This window comes from Echeneis naucrates, chromosome 10 (genome assembly GCF_900963305.1).
Source record: "Echeneis naucrates chromosome 10, fEcheNa1.1, whole genome shotgun sequence".
In the NCBI taxonomy this organism is placed as follows: Eukaryota; Metazoa; Chordata; class Actinopteri; order Carangiformes; family Echeneidae; genus Echeneis; species Echeneis naucrates.
The window spans coordinates 22640875-22654237 of record NC_042520.1 but is presented as its reverse complement, the minus strand read 5'-3'; positions in this window follow the sequence as shown (position 1 = coordinate 22654237).

The window sequence follows — 13363 nt, the reverse complement described above, 5'->3', positions numbered from 1 at the left end:
CCTTTTATGTATTGTCTTTACAATTTCACAAGAAAATTCTATTAACACATTATTTATTTTAATATCATACTTTGGGTGGTACCATAATGACTTTATAGAAATAGTTTTATTATATTCAGATATGACCCTCTCCTCCATCCACTCCACAGACTCAGACAGCCAGCGGCTGTTTTAACATCCTGGCTCTGCCTAATGAGCAATAATGTAAAGTCTCACATTATGTGTCCTTTCTGTATTACCTGTAGTGCCTTCCTAAACCGGAATAAAACACTATTAGTCCCAGCTAATTGGGGCAAAAAGAGAAACAGAAGTAGTCCAGGAAAAAAAAAACTGCAATGTTCCTGGATATTGAAGTTTCCGCAAGAAAGTTAATGTTCAAAGTTAAAGTTCAACTGCAGATCTAGAAGATTTTTCATGGAAGGTCCAGGCTTAAGCTCAAGGCAGAGGGGTGGAACATAACATTTTTGTGATTGTCTTTTTGAATGCCCCACTTGAAATGTTTTATTCTTGTGTATTTTTTCAGTGCCAAACTAAAATCTGCTTTTAACAAGTGTTCCACTGTCTCTAAAGCAATGAAAAAAAAGTCTATTCTATTCTATTAAATAACATACAAACAACAACAACAAAAAACTGACAGCCCTATATTATGTAAAAATCATAAGCTGATGTGCAGACTAACCCTCATCCTAGGAAGAAGCTTCCATGTGAAACGCTACAATTGCTGATTGTGTGTTTTTAAAACTGATTTCAGTATTGAAGGCCACAGTGGTGTGTACAGAAGCTATGACATTTTAGTGGTTTGACCAATGGGGAAAGAGGGGCTTCAGTAATTATATGACACACAGTACATCTAAATGAATGTAATTGAAGGCATCGCTTTCCTTTCACTGCCTATGAATGCTCAACTTGGTATTAAATCAGCCCGCAACCACAACAGCAGAGAGATTGGTTGCTTTTTATGAATTGCCACGGGAGGTGTGGTGCATTCATGAAACTGTAACATGTCAGTTTGGTTCAGAAAAAGGAACAACAGAGGAGAACATTTGTTTAAAAGCCCAGAGAGTCGGCAACGGCTCCAATCCCTGAAGCACCTTGTGAGCAATGCTTTGGTAAACGGCTGACATACAGAGAGGAAATGTGTCAGGTGTGTTTTATTCCCTCCGAGCAGAACTCATGTTTAAAACATCTCAGTGTTGTTGCACTGGCCATACCACTTCACTGTATTGGAGCATTCATCCACATAGTTGTATATATACAGTACATATCTGTATCAGTATATATCAGTACCACAATGCACATGGCACACATGCACACACGCACACATATGTACACTCACTTATACTAGCAGCTTGTGTGACTGGACATAATGCAACATCTACATGTTGAGTTATTACAGTGTGTATACACACACTGTAATTTCCTGCTGAACAGAACATTACAAGCAACTCATTCATAGACAGGCAGGTAATGTGTTTTTATGGGATTAATATTTCACCTTGTCATTTATTGTTATTGTTTTTCCTCCATGTTTAGAAGTCACTTTGACTTATAACTGAAAAACATCACAATGTATAGAAGAGAACAGATAGCCTTTTTTATGCCATGTTTATGCGCAGATCTATTGTGAATTGTTGCCATTTCATACACAGACTGGTAGAAGTGAATGACTTGCATCTATCATTATATTTCATCTAAGAAGGAAGGAATCATTGAACTGACTAAAAACTTCAAATGTTTTGTCGACTAATGAAATTAAAGTTGAATCATTTGAAAGCATGCAGCACTTTCTTTGTTGCCTATCAAGTCAATTTACCACTGAATGGTAAAAAAAAAAAAAAAAAAAAAGAAAATTTGCCTTTTGGAGCTGTCCAGTCAGAGCCAAGACTTTTCAAGTTGGTGAGATAAGTAAGAGTAATATCAGCAGATTTTAGCCATTCTAGTCAAAAACCCTGCATGGATTTCATCCTGAAGAGCCAGATTGAGGTTCTTGCTGCCAAAGGTGATTTAAGCAAGTCCGAGGGTTCACTGACCTTTTCCACTATGACTATGAATGTCAGAAACACGAGTAAACTTTTGGCAGATTTGAAAAATAAGAGTGATTATGATTTTTAATAAAGCTGTGGTTGGGTGTGATTAGACATAAGGAGGTGGAGCTTGGCTGTGAAGGGCTGTGACCTAAACTTTAAAAGTACATTAAATGCTTAAAGCAAGCGGTTTGATGCACTGATATGTTGCACTTGCGCCTTACCATTTATACATAGTATGTCCCTGCAGACACCAAAGTGTTTAAGTAAATGAAAATACCAATACAGTTTGAGATAACATGGAAAATGGAGTTGAAAGACTTACATCAACTCCCATGAGGGACAGCTCCATCTGAATCTAAACAAGAAAATCTCCAATGGCTACACTGTACATTCAAGAGAAGCTACGATTGGGCTGTGATAGATGCAGAAGGGCAGGCTTAGATCATGAAAAGAAACAGTGTGATTCCCAGAGCTTCTGCCCTATTTCAGAGTAAACATCAGCTTCCACTATAATAAACACTCAACATATGGTGGATTTTATCAGTGCATATCCAGCCTGCTGTTGGATCAGTATAGTAAGCTGGATAATTATACAGTAATGTGCCACATTTCATGTTTGATTCCCTCTGGAGGACAGAGCTAAGAATGCTCATAGTTTTGTGAGGCTCTTTTTAATCAAGTGTAACAGACACAGTGCTGTGAAAAAGTATTTGCCCCTTTACCAATTTCTTACTTTGTTTGCACCTTTTGTCACTCTCAGCCATTTCAGATCAAGCAAATTTTAAAAAGTTTATAAGATAACGCACAAGTAAACACAAAATGCTGTTTTAAGTGCTGATTTTATTTATTAAGGGGAGGAAAAAGGCCATCTGAACCTACATGGCCATGTGGAAAAAGTAATTGCCCCCTAAACCTAACAACTGCTTGAACCACCCTGAGCAGCAACAACTGCAGTCAAGCGTTTGCAATAACTGGCAATAAGTCTTTCACATTGCTGTGGAGGAATTTTGGCCCACTCTTCTTTGCAGAATTGTTTTAAATCAGTCACACTGGAGGGTTTCCGAGCATGAACCTTTAATTCATGCCACAGCATCTCATTTGGGTTCAGGTCTGGACTTTTACTAGACGACTCTAAAACCCTCATTTTGTTTTTTTAAGCCATTCAGAAGTGAACTTTCTGGTGTGCTTTGGATCATTGTCCTGCTGCAGAAACCAAGTGCACTTCAGCTTGAGGTCATGAACTGATGGCTGGACATTCTTCTTCAGGATTTGTTGGTAGAGAGCAGAGTTCATGGTTCCTTCAGTCACAGCAAGTCGATCAGGTCCTGAAGCAGCAAAGCAGCCCCAAACAATGACACTACCACCACCATGTTTGACTGTTGGCATGATGTTCTCAAAAGATTCAGATTTATTTGTATAGTGCCAAATCATAACAAAGTTACATCAAGGCACTTTACATATAGAGCAGGTCTAGACCAAACTCTTTATAAATTTATTTAAAGACCCAACAGATCCCCTGATGAGCAAGCACTTGGCAACAGTGGCAAGGAAAAACTTCCTTTATTAGACAGAAACCTCGGACAGAACCAGGCTCAGGGGGGGCGGCCATCTGCCTCGACCTGTTAGGTTGAGAGTGGTAGAGCGAGAGGCACGGGTCGGGGGGGTACTGTGCGATGAGAATGAGAGCAGGAGAGGGGAATATTCAAAACAGGTGTAGGCAGGACCATGATGCTGCATGAAGTTCATGGAGATGAACTGTAGTATGGAATTCGTGAAGATATGGGAGCAGCAGGCATTGCAGGAACATGGGGATGGCGATGTTGTGGTGGAAAGAGGTGGAAAAGAGGAAATCAGGTTGTCCGGACACAGGTGTCAGATGGGGATTCTCTTTATTCACATCAGCCCTACTAACAACGTAGTCAGACAGAACCAACCAGAAAAACATGTGACATGCTTCTTATACCTAGGACAGGTTACGTGTGTGTGTTGTGTGGATAGCCTTCACCCTAATCTTGAACTTCAACCCTAGTGATTGTGCGTATTTGTGGTGTAGTTCTCTGTCCTGGCACCCAGATGTCTTCTAATTGAAATGGCTTTGTAACCTTTGGGTATGTAACATTTCTTTGTATTGCAGCATTATATCTTGCCTTCAATATGGCCGACCTCACCTTGTCAGACAGACTCTATTTAAGTGATCTCTTGATTTGAAATATCTGGCAGCAATCAGGCCTGGGTGTGGCTATGGAATTTAACTCAGCTTTCCACAATAATATGATTAATCACAGTTACCTGATCATTTAACAAGGGGGGCGATTACTTTTTCCCACAGAATCATGTAGTTTTGGATAGTATTTTTCTCTGAACAAATAAAATCATCACAGAAAAACAGCATTTTATGTTTACTTGGGTTGTCTTTGTTTAATATTTAAATTTGTTTGATGATCTGAAACAGTTGAGTGTGACACGCATGCAAAAAAGTAAGAAATCAGGAAGTAAGCAAATACTTTATCACAGCACTGTAAGACAAATATTTCCAAGCTGTCTTATAATATGTAATATAATATGTAACTTTTCAGCTTAAAAGGTCTGAGAACTACTATGGATCAGCTCTCTGTGTGAAATCTGTTAGCAGGATGAGAGAATGCATATCAAGAGTGCAACGGACTTCTGAGCTTCATTAAAGAATTTGCCGGTGAGGGCCAGGGGCGTCGCCCATTGAAACATTTTGATGTAACAGTTAGCCAAGCCTAATAGCATCATTCAGCCAAGAAACTCAGTGATGTTTAAGGAGGATATGTGGAGCAGGATAGCTTTCTTTGATGTGACAGATGACTCCACAATCCCAAAAGGTTGACTCCATTCCCTCAAATCCCATTATCAATTCACTTGGTCTCATGTCCAGTGTCCCCACATTGGGCCAAATGTGTGTTATGCTGTCCATCAGAGGAACATTTCCATGTTTTGTCTTGAAACTAGAAATGTAAGCCATTAAACACATTAGAGATGTTGTAGATTGAAAAGCATCTCATGCGCTTTACAGCTGAGGTACATTCCTTTCAGAAGCTAGCTGACAACCCCCTCATCTTCTACTTTTATCCTGTCTTTGTCGTCAACATGTGTTGTTTTTTTTCCTGAAACGGTCAGCAGGGGTAGAAGAATAAGTCATATAAAATAGCAGAGATTAAACCCAGGAACACATACATGTGAATCATGTATGCCCTAACACTGAGCTACATACCCTGTAAATAGTATTAACTTGAGTCTCTGATGTATTGGAGCAGAAAATGTGCCAATCTATTATGAGAAAGTCTCTCACCGTCATGAGTGACACCGACACTCAGCTTGGTAGCGTGGTGGAATGGTTGAAGGTGCTGGCTTTTCCAGTCTTGCAAGAGGTGTGGTTTCCCATCACTGCCACTGTTGCTTCAAAAAAAGTAAAAAACTTTGTCATGCTCTAACAGTGAACTTCATCAACTAGCTTTTTTAAACTAATTACAATTTAGTATATCCAAACAGCCACTGAAATGCATGACAGGGAACACATCAATAGCTGCCTGATACCTAAAGGACAAGGGACAGCTTGAGGGAGGGTTGTTTGCAGGAGGGAACGATGCAATCTAGTGCTCTGTTAAAGGGAAAAGGCCAGCACATTTAACTCAGAGGGAAAGAGATTTTCACTTTCTCACGTTAATCCTATGTATATGGTATGAAGCCCAGTGGTCGGGCATACATTTTCCACATTTATGCGCTCCTGGGCTCAGTCATCAGCATCTCCAATATGCTATTTGGCTTATACTTCTAGTTCTGCAGACAAATTCATTTCCAAGAAATGACAACAGTTGTTGAAACTTAGTATAGAAATATAGTAAATTATAGTCAAGGTGTAAACACTGAATCCAGAGTCAGTTGAGTGAACAAACTCAAATAAGCCATTCTGAAAACAGGAGGTACGTTTATTGAACATACTTTCTGAGACAAGCCACATGTGGCTTGTCATGTTATGTCGTCCATCAGAGGAACATTTCCATGCACAAACATACATATTTGCATACATACACTTTTTGTGGTTAATCTCTACAGAGCTGAAAGGACCAACTTAAATCAAAGGTTCTTAAAATAAAAACTCAGAGGAAGTGAGCTCAGGGTTAGACCACACCTTAAACAAATCTCAGGATTAATTGCTACCAGCTGTGTTCACTTAAAGTGCAATTAACTCAAGTTTGAGAGACCTTTAAAAGGAAGAACATAGCACTCATGAAGTCATTGTGTTTGTGGGGACTGTTGCAAGTGTCAGGTAAGATGGGGCTGAGCTTAGCTTAGTTGGCGTGTTGCGTAATTATACATAGTTTTCTGTGCTCTCTTGGTAGTTCTTTTGGGGAGGACTTGCTTGAGTTTAACCATCCATAAACCAACATCATGTAAGTAGCTCACTGACTTTGCTTAACACTAACATCAGTTGGAGTTGACCTACAAGGTAGTGTGCCTACAGGATGTTCTGGATCCTATGCCTGCTGGTTGGAAGCATTACCTGTAGTCCTGTACATAAAGGTAATGTTAAAGAAGCTACTCTGCTTGGTTACTGGCTCTGTAAATGAATTATTGAAACTGTTCACGTTCTTCCAGACTATGGATTACAGGGATTTCAATCAGCAGCTGCAGAGCCTGTAGAGATGCCACTTCCTTATATTGCTGGTAACTGGAGAAGGGTAAATTCTAATGCTGGTGGCCTCTTCCCTAAACCAAGTCAACCCTACCAAAGGTCAGATGAAGTTGACACTCCCATTTCTGGTAGTCACACTGGATACAGCAGCACCAACATGGCTGGGGGCAGTGAGTTGAACAGCGGCTACACTGGTTTGAGAAAGCCCTATTATAGTCCTGTGTCCAGTAACTTTGGAGTTGATGTTGCATCTTACTCCAGTGGGTATGCTGGGAGTGCTCCAAGTGGCACTTCAGCTGGGGGCTTTGGCGCAAGACCCCATTCTGGCTCTGTTGCAGCATCTCAAGATGAGGCTGGGAATTCTGGCTCTTCCAATGGTGAAACTGCAGAGCAGGTCTTCAGTGACGTCTCTGATCTGGAGCCAATCTACTCCTTCAGCTCTCGTTCACGTTACCAACGAGGAAGGGCGGTGTTTGCTCAAACCCGTTACATCCCAGGAGAACCAGCTCCCCCCCTCATGCCAGTATCCAGTGATGTCAGCAAAAAGTCTGTGCAAAGTGGCTCTGAAGCTCCAGCCACCGGGGGCTTCTGAAGACTTTTCTGGTAAGATGGTTCACTGGCTAACTATTTAGCATTGCAATATTTGTTACTTCAGTTGCACATGTCTTTGTCTTCCAGGTCTGTCCCTGCAGAGTCTTGTTGCAGTTCTGAAATAAAGTCACTTTCAAGTGTAACTCAATCTGTGTGTGTGGGGTGTTTTTTTTTTTTTTTTTTTTTTTTTTTTTTTTTTTTTTTAAAATCTTAAATGGGGTGGGGGCAAAAACATGCTAGTGACAGAGGTTAATGTCACTTCAATTCTTGGTAGTCAGTGGGTTTTTTTTTTTTCCCTCCCCCAAAACATGTAGGAAATTAAACTGCAATATGTACTAATTCACTGACAATTTGCTAATGTTTAAAGTAAAATGAAAAATTAACCCTACAACATTTGGTGGTATATTCCCCTCTCATACATAACATTGTCTGGCTACATTGCATTAGCATGCACCTCTTTTGCATACTTCCCATGGCAAGGCAAGACTGTGGAAAAGGGTCTGGCCAGCAGTGACAGACAAGCCAGGATGTCAGTCTAAATGTCCTATGTACAGAACTTGAACTTCACTAACTTATATTCTGTCGACTGTTATCAAACTGATTAAATTGGGGCAGGGGAGGCCCAAAGATTATCTTGTCCCTGGCAAGACTGTCAGCTGGCCCAGTTATTGTATGTCACCAATGAGACTGAAATACCGGCTTTGTAACTCCTTTGCTGCTTCCAGAACAACTCTGTCCCCCTCGTTCATGTGTAAAGCAGCGTCTAATGAAAAATTGAAAAAAATTTCTTGGAATTTCTGTCAGCGAAAGTAGAAACACTAGTCATTAAAACCAGTGGAGATGCCAGCAATTGAACCCAGGACCTCATACATGCAAAGCATGCATGCTACCACTGAGCTACATCCCCTTCAGAAGCAAGCTCTTTCATCCCCTCATCTTCACATCAATTCTACTTTAAGGTCAATTTAAGGTTATTTTTCCTTGTTTAAACAGCTTATGACCAAAGGCATGCAACCCTATTAAAAAGAAAAGGCCAGACAATGACTCACTTCTAGCCTTGTCTGTTGAAACATGCCCCGAATTCAATGATAATTTCTAAATCCAAACTGGAAAGGTTTCTCCTTGTTCTTAATGCAGAGTTTAGCTACTCAGAGTTGAGGGAACCAACTAAAATAAACTGTCCTAAACTCAGTTTTCTGAACCTACTTTTTGAGACAAGCCTTTGTCTTTTCTTGGAACTGTATCTGTCAACAGAACTAGAAACATGAGTGCTCAAAGACATTGGAGATGCCCAGGACCTCATACATGCGAAGCATGTGCTCTATCACTGAGCTATGTCCCCTTTCACATCTAGCTACCTCAATATTTATGACAACACCCTAATCGTCACACCAATTCTACTCCAAGGTCAAGCATTATTTTACCTTGTTGCACCTTGGTATAATCAACCAGACACAAACGTTTCCTTTGTGAGTGATCCGGAGAAGCACCTCTTTAAAATGAACAGCAGGAGCTGGCACTCAATTGGGAGCCAATTTGTTTTACACCTTATTTCTCTATTAAAGCCATGCATAATTGGTCAAGGTGTGTGGTGGCATCTATGTGTCCATGCTGAGCAGAAGGTGGAAGGGCGATTGTAGACACACATACACACAAGAAAGTGAGCACATGAAGAGGAAGGAGACAAGAGGCAGAAAGAAAGTTTGTGTGCTACATAATAATTGTGCACCAAAAGGTGAGGAGCCCCTTTTCCAGAGAACTGACCTGGTGGGAGACTAAGGGTTCAGTCTGCCCACATCTTACACATGTGATGGTATGGATACTAGAAACATCCGTCCCCTCGTAGAGCATCTTCTCCAGAACAACGTCATCAATCTGTGCCAGGGAGAAGTCCTCTGCTGACTTTAGACATAGCACTTTAGCAAATGGTGTCTGAATATTCTCAGATGTTATCAGGTAGTGATTGTAGAGAAGAGCTTTGTGGGGAAATATTAATTGGTCAGTTTCAATGCAGTATGTTAACACCGGATGAAGTGTATGATTGAAACATTGAGTAGGTTCATTCACACAATGGGAAAAGCCAAGTAAGTCTAGTAATGACTTAAATGCAGAACTAAGGCTGTCATTGGCAACAGCTACATGAATATTGAATTAATTCACAATAATGATTTTATCTGTACTAACTATTAATTATGATAGGAACTCAGAAAACTCCAACAGAAACTTGTTTTTCAGTTTTCCAGTTTGAATGGGAGAGACTGAGCGTAAGGCTTTCAAAAGATGTATAACCAGCTTTTGGTTTAGGATTGATTAATAAACTGGATTGAAATATCTCAGCCTCCCCTCCTCCTCAACCTATGATAAAAGGAATATGAGCGTTAGCATGAGTGAACGTGTAGGTTCACTGATACTAACATGCTCATTCTGCTGAAGCCAGGTTTTAGTGATACGGAATAAATCCATAATATGATCAGTGATCAGATCATTAACTCACAGGGATTTGGATTATAGTGAGCTAATATTCAATACTCCACATTTAATCTTTGTAATATTTAAATCCACATTGGTGGTAGTTTTAATTTCAATTAAGTTGTCATTTTTAGCTCCTCTTCTTTTTACTTTTGGTTTAATAGATCTGCTAAATTAAAGAGATCAGAAAGACACAGTTTCTATAGACATTGGTTCCATTCTATTCTGGGCAGGCAACTGCTCTGACTGAGGCTGTGTTAAGTGTTAAGAGTTCAGACTTTTATGTCATCCTTTGGTGATGGCTTTGAATTTTCATCTTCCCAAATTTTAGCACAACATAGAGTAGAGAAGACTACTAATCCATGGCGGTTTCCTGCAATAATGTGCTTTAATAATGTAAACTAATGAATGAGATGAATGAGAGTGATTGGCTTAATAGTGATAATGCTGGACTAAAAATTATCAGCAGACAAACAAACACAAGGGGGTATAATCCTAAAAGACAGGAGAAAGGTGTCTGTCACATTAAAAAGCTGGAGTTACAACAGCAGGTCTTGATACCACACACAACCTGCCCACAATTATTTCCAAATCATTGAATCTAATTGCACAGTAGATTATAATTTGATTTGACCATCCACTGCAGGTGTAATACATGGCAACCAGTGCAATCTATGGGGTGATGAATTTGATCCAAATTCATTCATTCATCTTCAACCGCTCATCCATTTCCAAGTGTCGGAGGGTGCTGGAGCCTATCCCAGCTCACACTGGGTGAGGGTACTGTAATGATTCATAATCTATTCAATCTTTCACTTTCACTCTCTATCCCAGATACTCCCGCAACACGTGCTATAACAACTGTTATAAACATAAACACTCATAACAGGTAACATAAAGAGACAGAAAAAATGTATAGTAAAAAACTTACGGCTGACAATCTAATCTTTTTTTTGCCTCTACTTTCAGACTGGACATTTTTTTTTCTTTTTTTAACCTTGGGGATGGTTCTCTGAGTTGCACTTAGATTGTTAAAAGGATTAAAAATTTGTTGCAACTCCACACACTACGTTTCTGACACCACTACTGTATCTATCACATACAACTGGTCTTCTTTCCTCCACCCCACCCACAAGCACCTGAATTTAAGGTTTCCAGTTGTAATGTTTAGTCTTTCTCTCCAGGTTTAACCAGAACAAAACATTGATCAATAGGGCAAATTCATATGCATTAATATTCATGAGGTGCTTTGCATTGACCATTTATTGTTGAAAGTGGGCCTGCAGACAGCAAAGTATGAGGTGGATCTGTGTGCACACTGTGCTACATAATGGGAAAATTATGTGAAAGGGTGCGTATGCATGGTTTTATAAATCTGGGGTTTATTTCTTTTTAAGTACACCACTTCCAGGTTTTTGTCGTAAGTATACTTTAGTATGAATCCCATGTGCTGATTTATAGTGTATACAATGAGAGACATGCACTATATTCTCACTGCAGTGTCAGGGAGGATTATGTAGTTGGGGTTTGTTTCTTTGTGTTGAATTAGTTCTGGTCTCTAAATTCAGAGAAACATGAGTGCTATATTTTAAGAATAAAATGTCAGATTTTTTGAGTTAAATTTCTATTGAGTTTAGATTTTTACTTGTATGATTTTAACAAATTTCCCCTCGAGATTAAAGTGCCAAAGTTCTTATTTAGCATTTTTTTATTGAGTGGAAGTATTTTATTTATTGAGTGCCTTTTCTGGCAGCTGAATAGCTGTACGTAGCTGTCAAGGTGAATAATTCTCATTAAAAATAAGTTGTACTAAACTACAAATTCTAAATAATAGATAAGATTAATCAATCACCCAACCCTTATTTGTAGAATAACGTTGGGGGTCATTTGTTGAGCTATGTGGCCATGAAAGCAAGTTAAAGAAAAAAAAAAAACATTTTCCTTAAATAAATATTTTTCAAGCAGCACTCAGTGTACTGTCCAAGAACAGAGGCAATTGTGCTATAATCTGTCAAGAAAACTTATACCTGCTGGAAGAAACTAATTTCAAATTTGAAGCGAGAAGTAAGTCGTATAAATACTTGAGCTATTTAAACTTCAAACCACAAGTGCCAATCATGCAGAAATGTGTTTGCTCAACTAGATTATAAGTTTTTTCTCACTATTAAGTATTAAAAAGCATAATTTCTCATAATGTCTACAGTCTACGATTCAGTACTGTATTGGTGTGTCATTGGGAAGTATTGGTAAGTTTGGTGCATTGTTGTATGAATTAACTTCAGTAAAAAACACAAAAGCAAACTTTGACTGATTCTGTCACCTCTGAATACAAGTAGTTCAAAACTGAGTAAATGACCTTAGTGGTATGTGGAGTATATTGAAATCGGGTACTTGAGTGAACAATGAGAATATTGAGACTGGCAGCAGTTGTCATGGTTATCATGATTCTATATGATTCTGCTCGTCATAGAATACTTAAATGAGCTTTGTTTTAATCACAGTTCTATAGAATGTTTCACACAATGAGAGATCAAAGTTTCAGCTCAGTTCACCTGCAGCCATCACAGAGAGAGACACAAAAATCCTCACAGACCTCAACAAAACCAGGAAACGGTGAACTAACTAAAGCATCAGTGAATGCAAGAAGTATGTACTGAAATTGTTTTTTTTTTTTTTTATAAATAAATAAATAAAAGTATTTATTACGCATGTTTGTTTGCTATGTTTTTCAAAATCATAATTTAGATCAACTCCAAACTCATCTGTGAGATATTACTTTTTAACTTCTCCAGCAGAGATGTTGTTGACGAAGTGAAGAAACTCAGTTTATAGTTTTATTGTCTGAAAATTAGGCCGAAGACAGTATTGCATCGCTAATATTTATCAACATGTTTTGAGGTGAAAATAATAATTAGATAATGTTGAATAGTTTTGTCTTTTCTAAATGAGCAACATACAAATTTATTTTGAAAGGTAAGTAAAATGTTGAGCTGTTAGGTGAATGTAGCCAAGAAACATGAACAGTTTTTCACAGTGAATGTCTCACAAACAACTTCCTCTTTGTGTCCAAAGCTCAGCAAAGATGGACATCAGAGAACATCTGGATCATCCCAGCAGAGGAATAAAATGGAGTGAGATTTTTGAAACCTTACCAGACATGGTAGATTAACTCATCTCTCCACTTCTGCCTCCATCTCCTCCTCCCTCCCCTCCTATTCCTACTTCCACCATTACTCCTACTCCCTCCCCTGCTCCTGCTTCCTCTCCTTCTCCTGCTACCCCTGTTCTCTCTTCTTCTTCTCCCATCCTTCTTCCCCTTTCCCCTGACCTCGAGGACTTCATCAATGACATATTGGGTGTCAGTGGAGACATTACCACAGAAACAGCTCCACAAAGCTTTGAGCAGCCATCAGCATCTGCACCTGCTTTCTATGACGAGGCACAGGTAAGACACTAAACATAGCTGATCGGTCAAGTCATGGGAATTTTATCAACCTCTGAGTCAAAACAGATTTTCAGTTTTAACACAGAAAATCGGATTAATTATTTAAATATTTGAATCAGGGCAAAGGTAATATCAGAACATTACTAAACAAACTTCAGTCTTTATTAGACT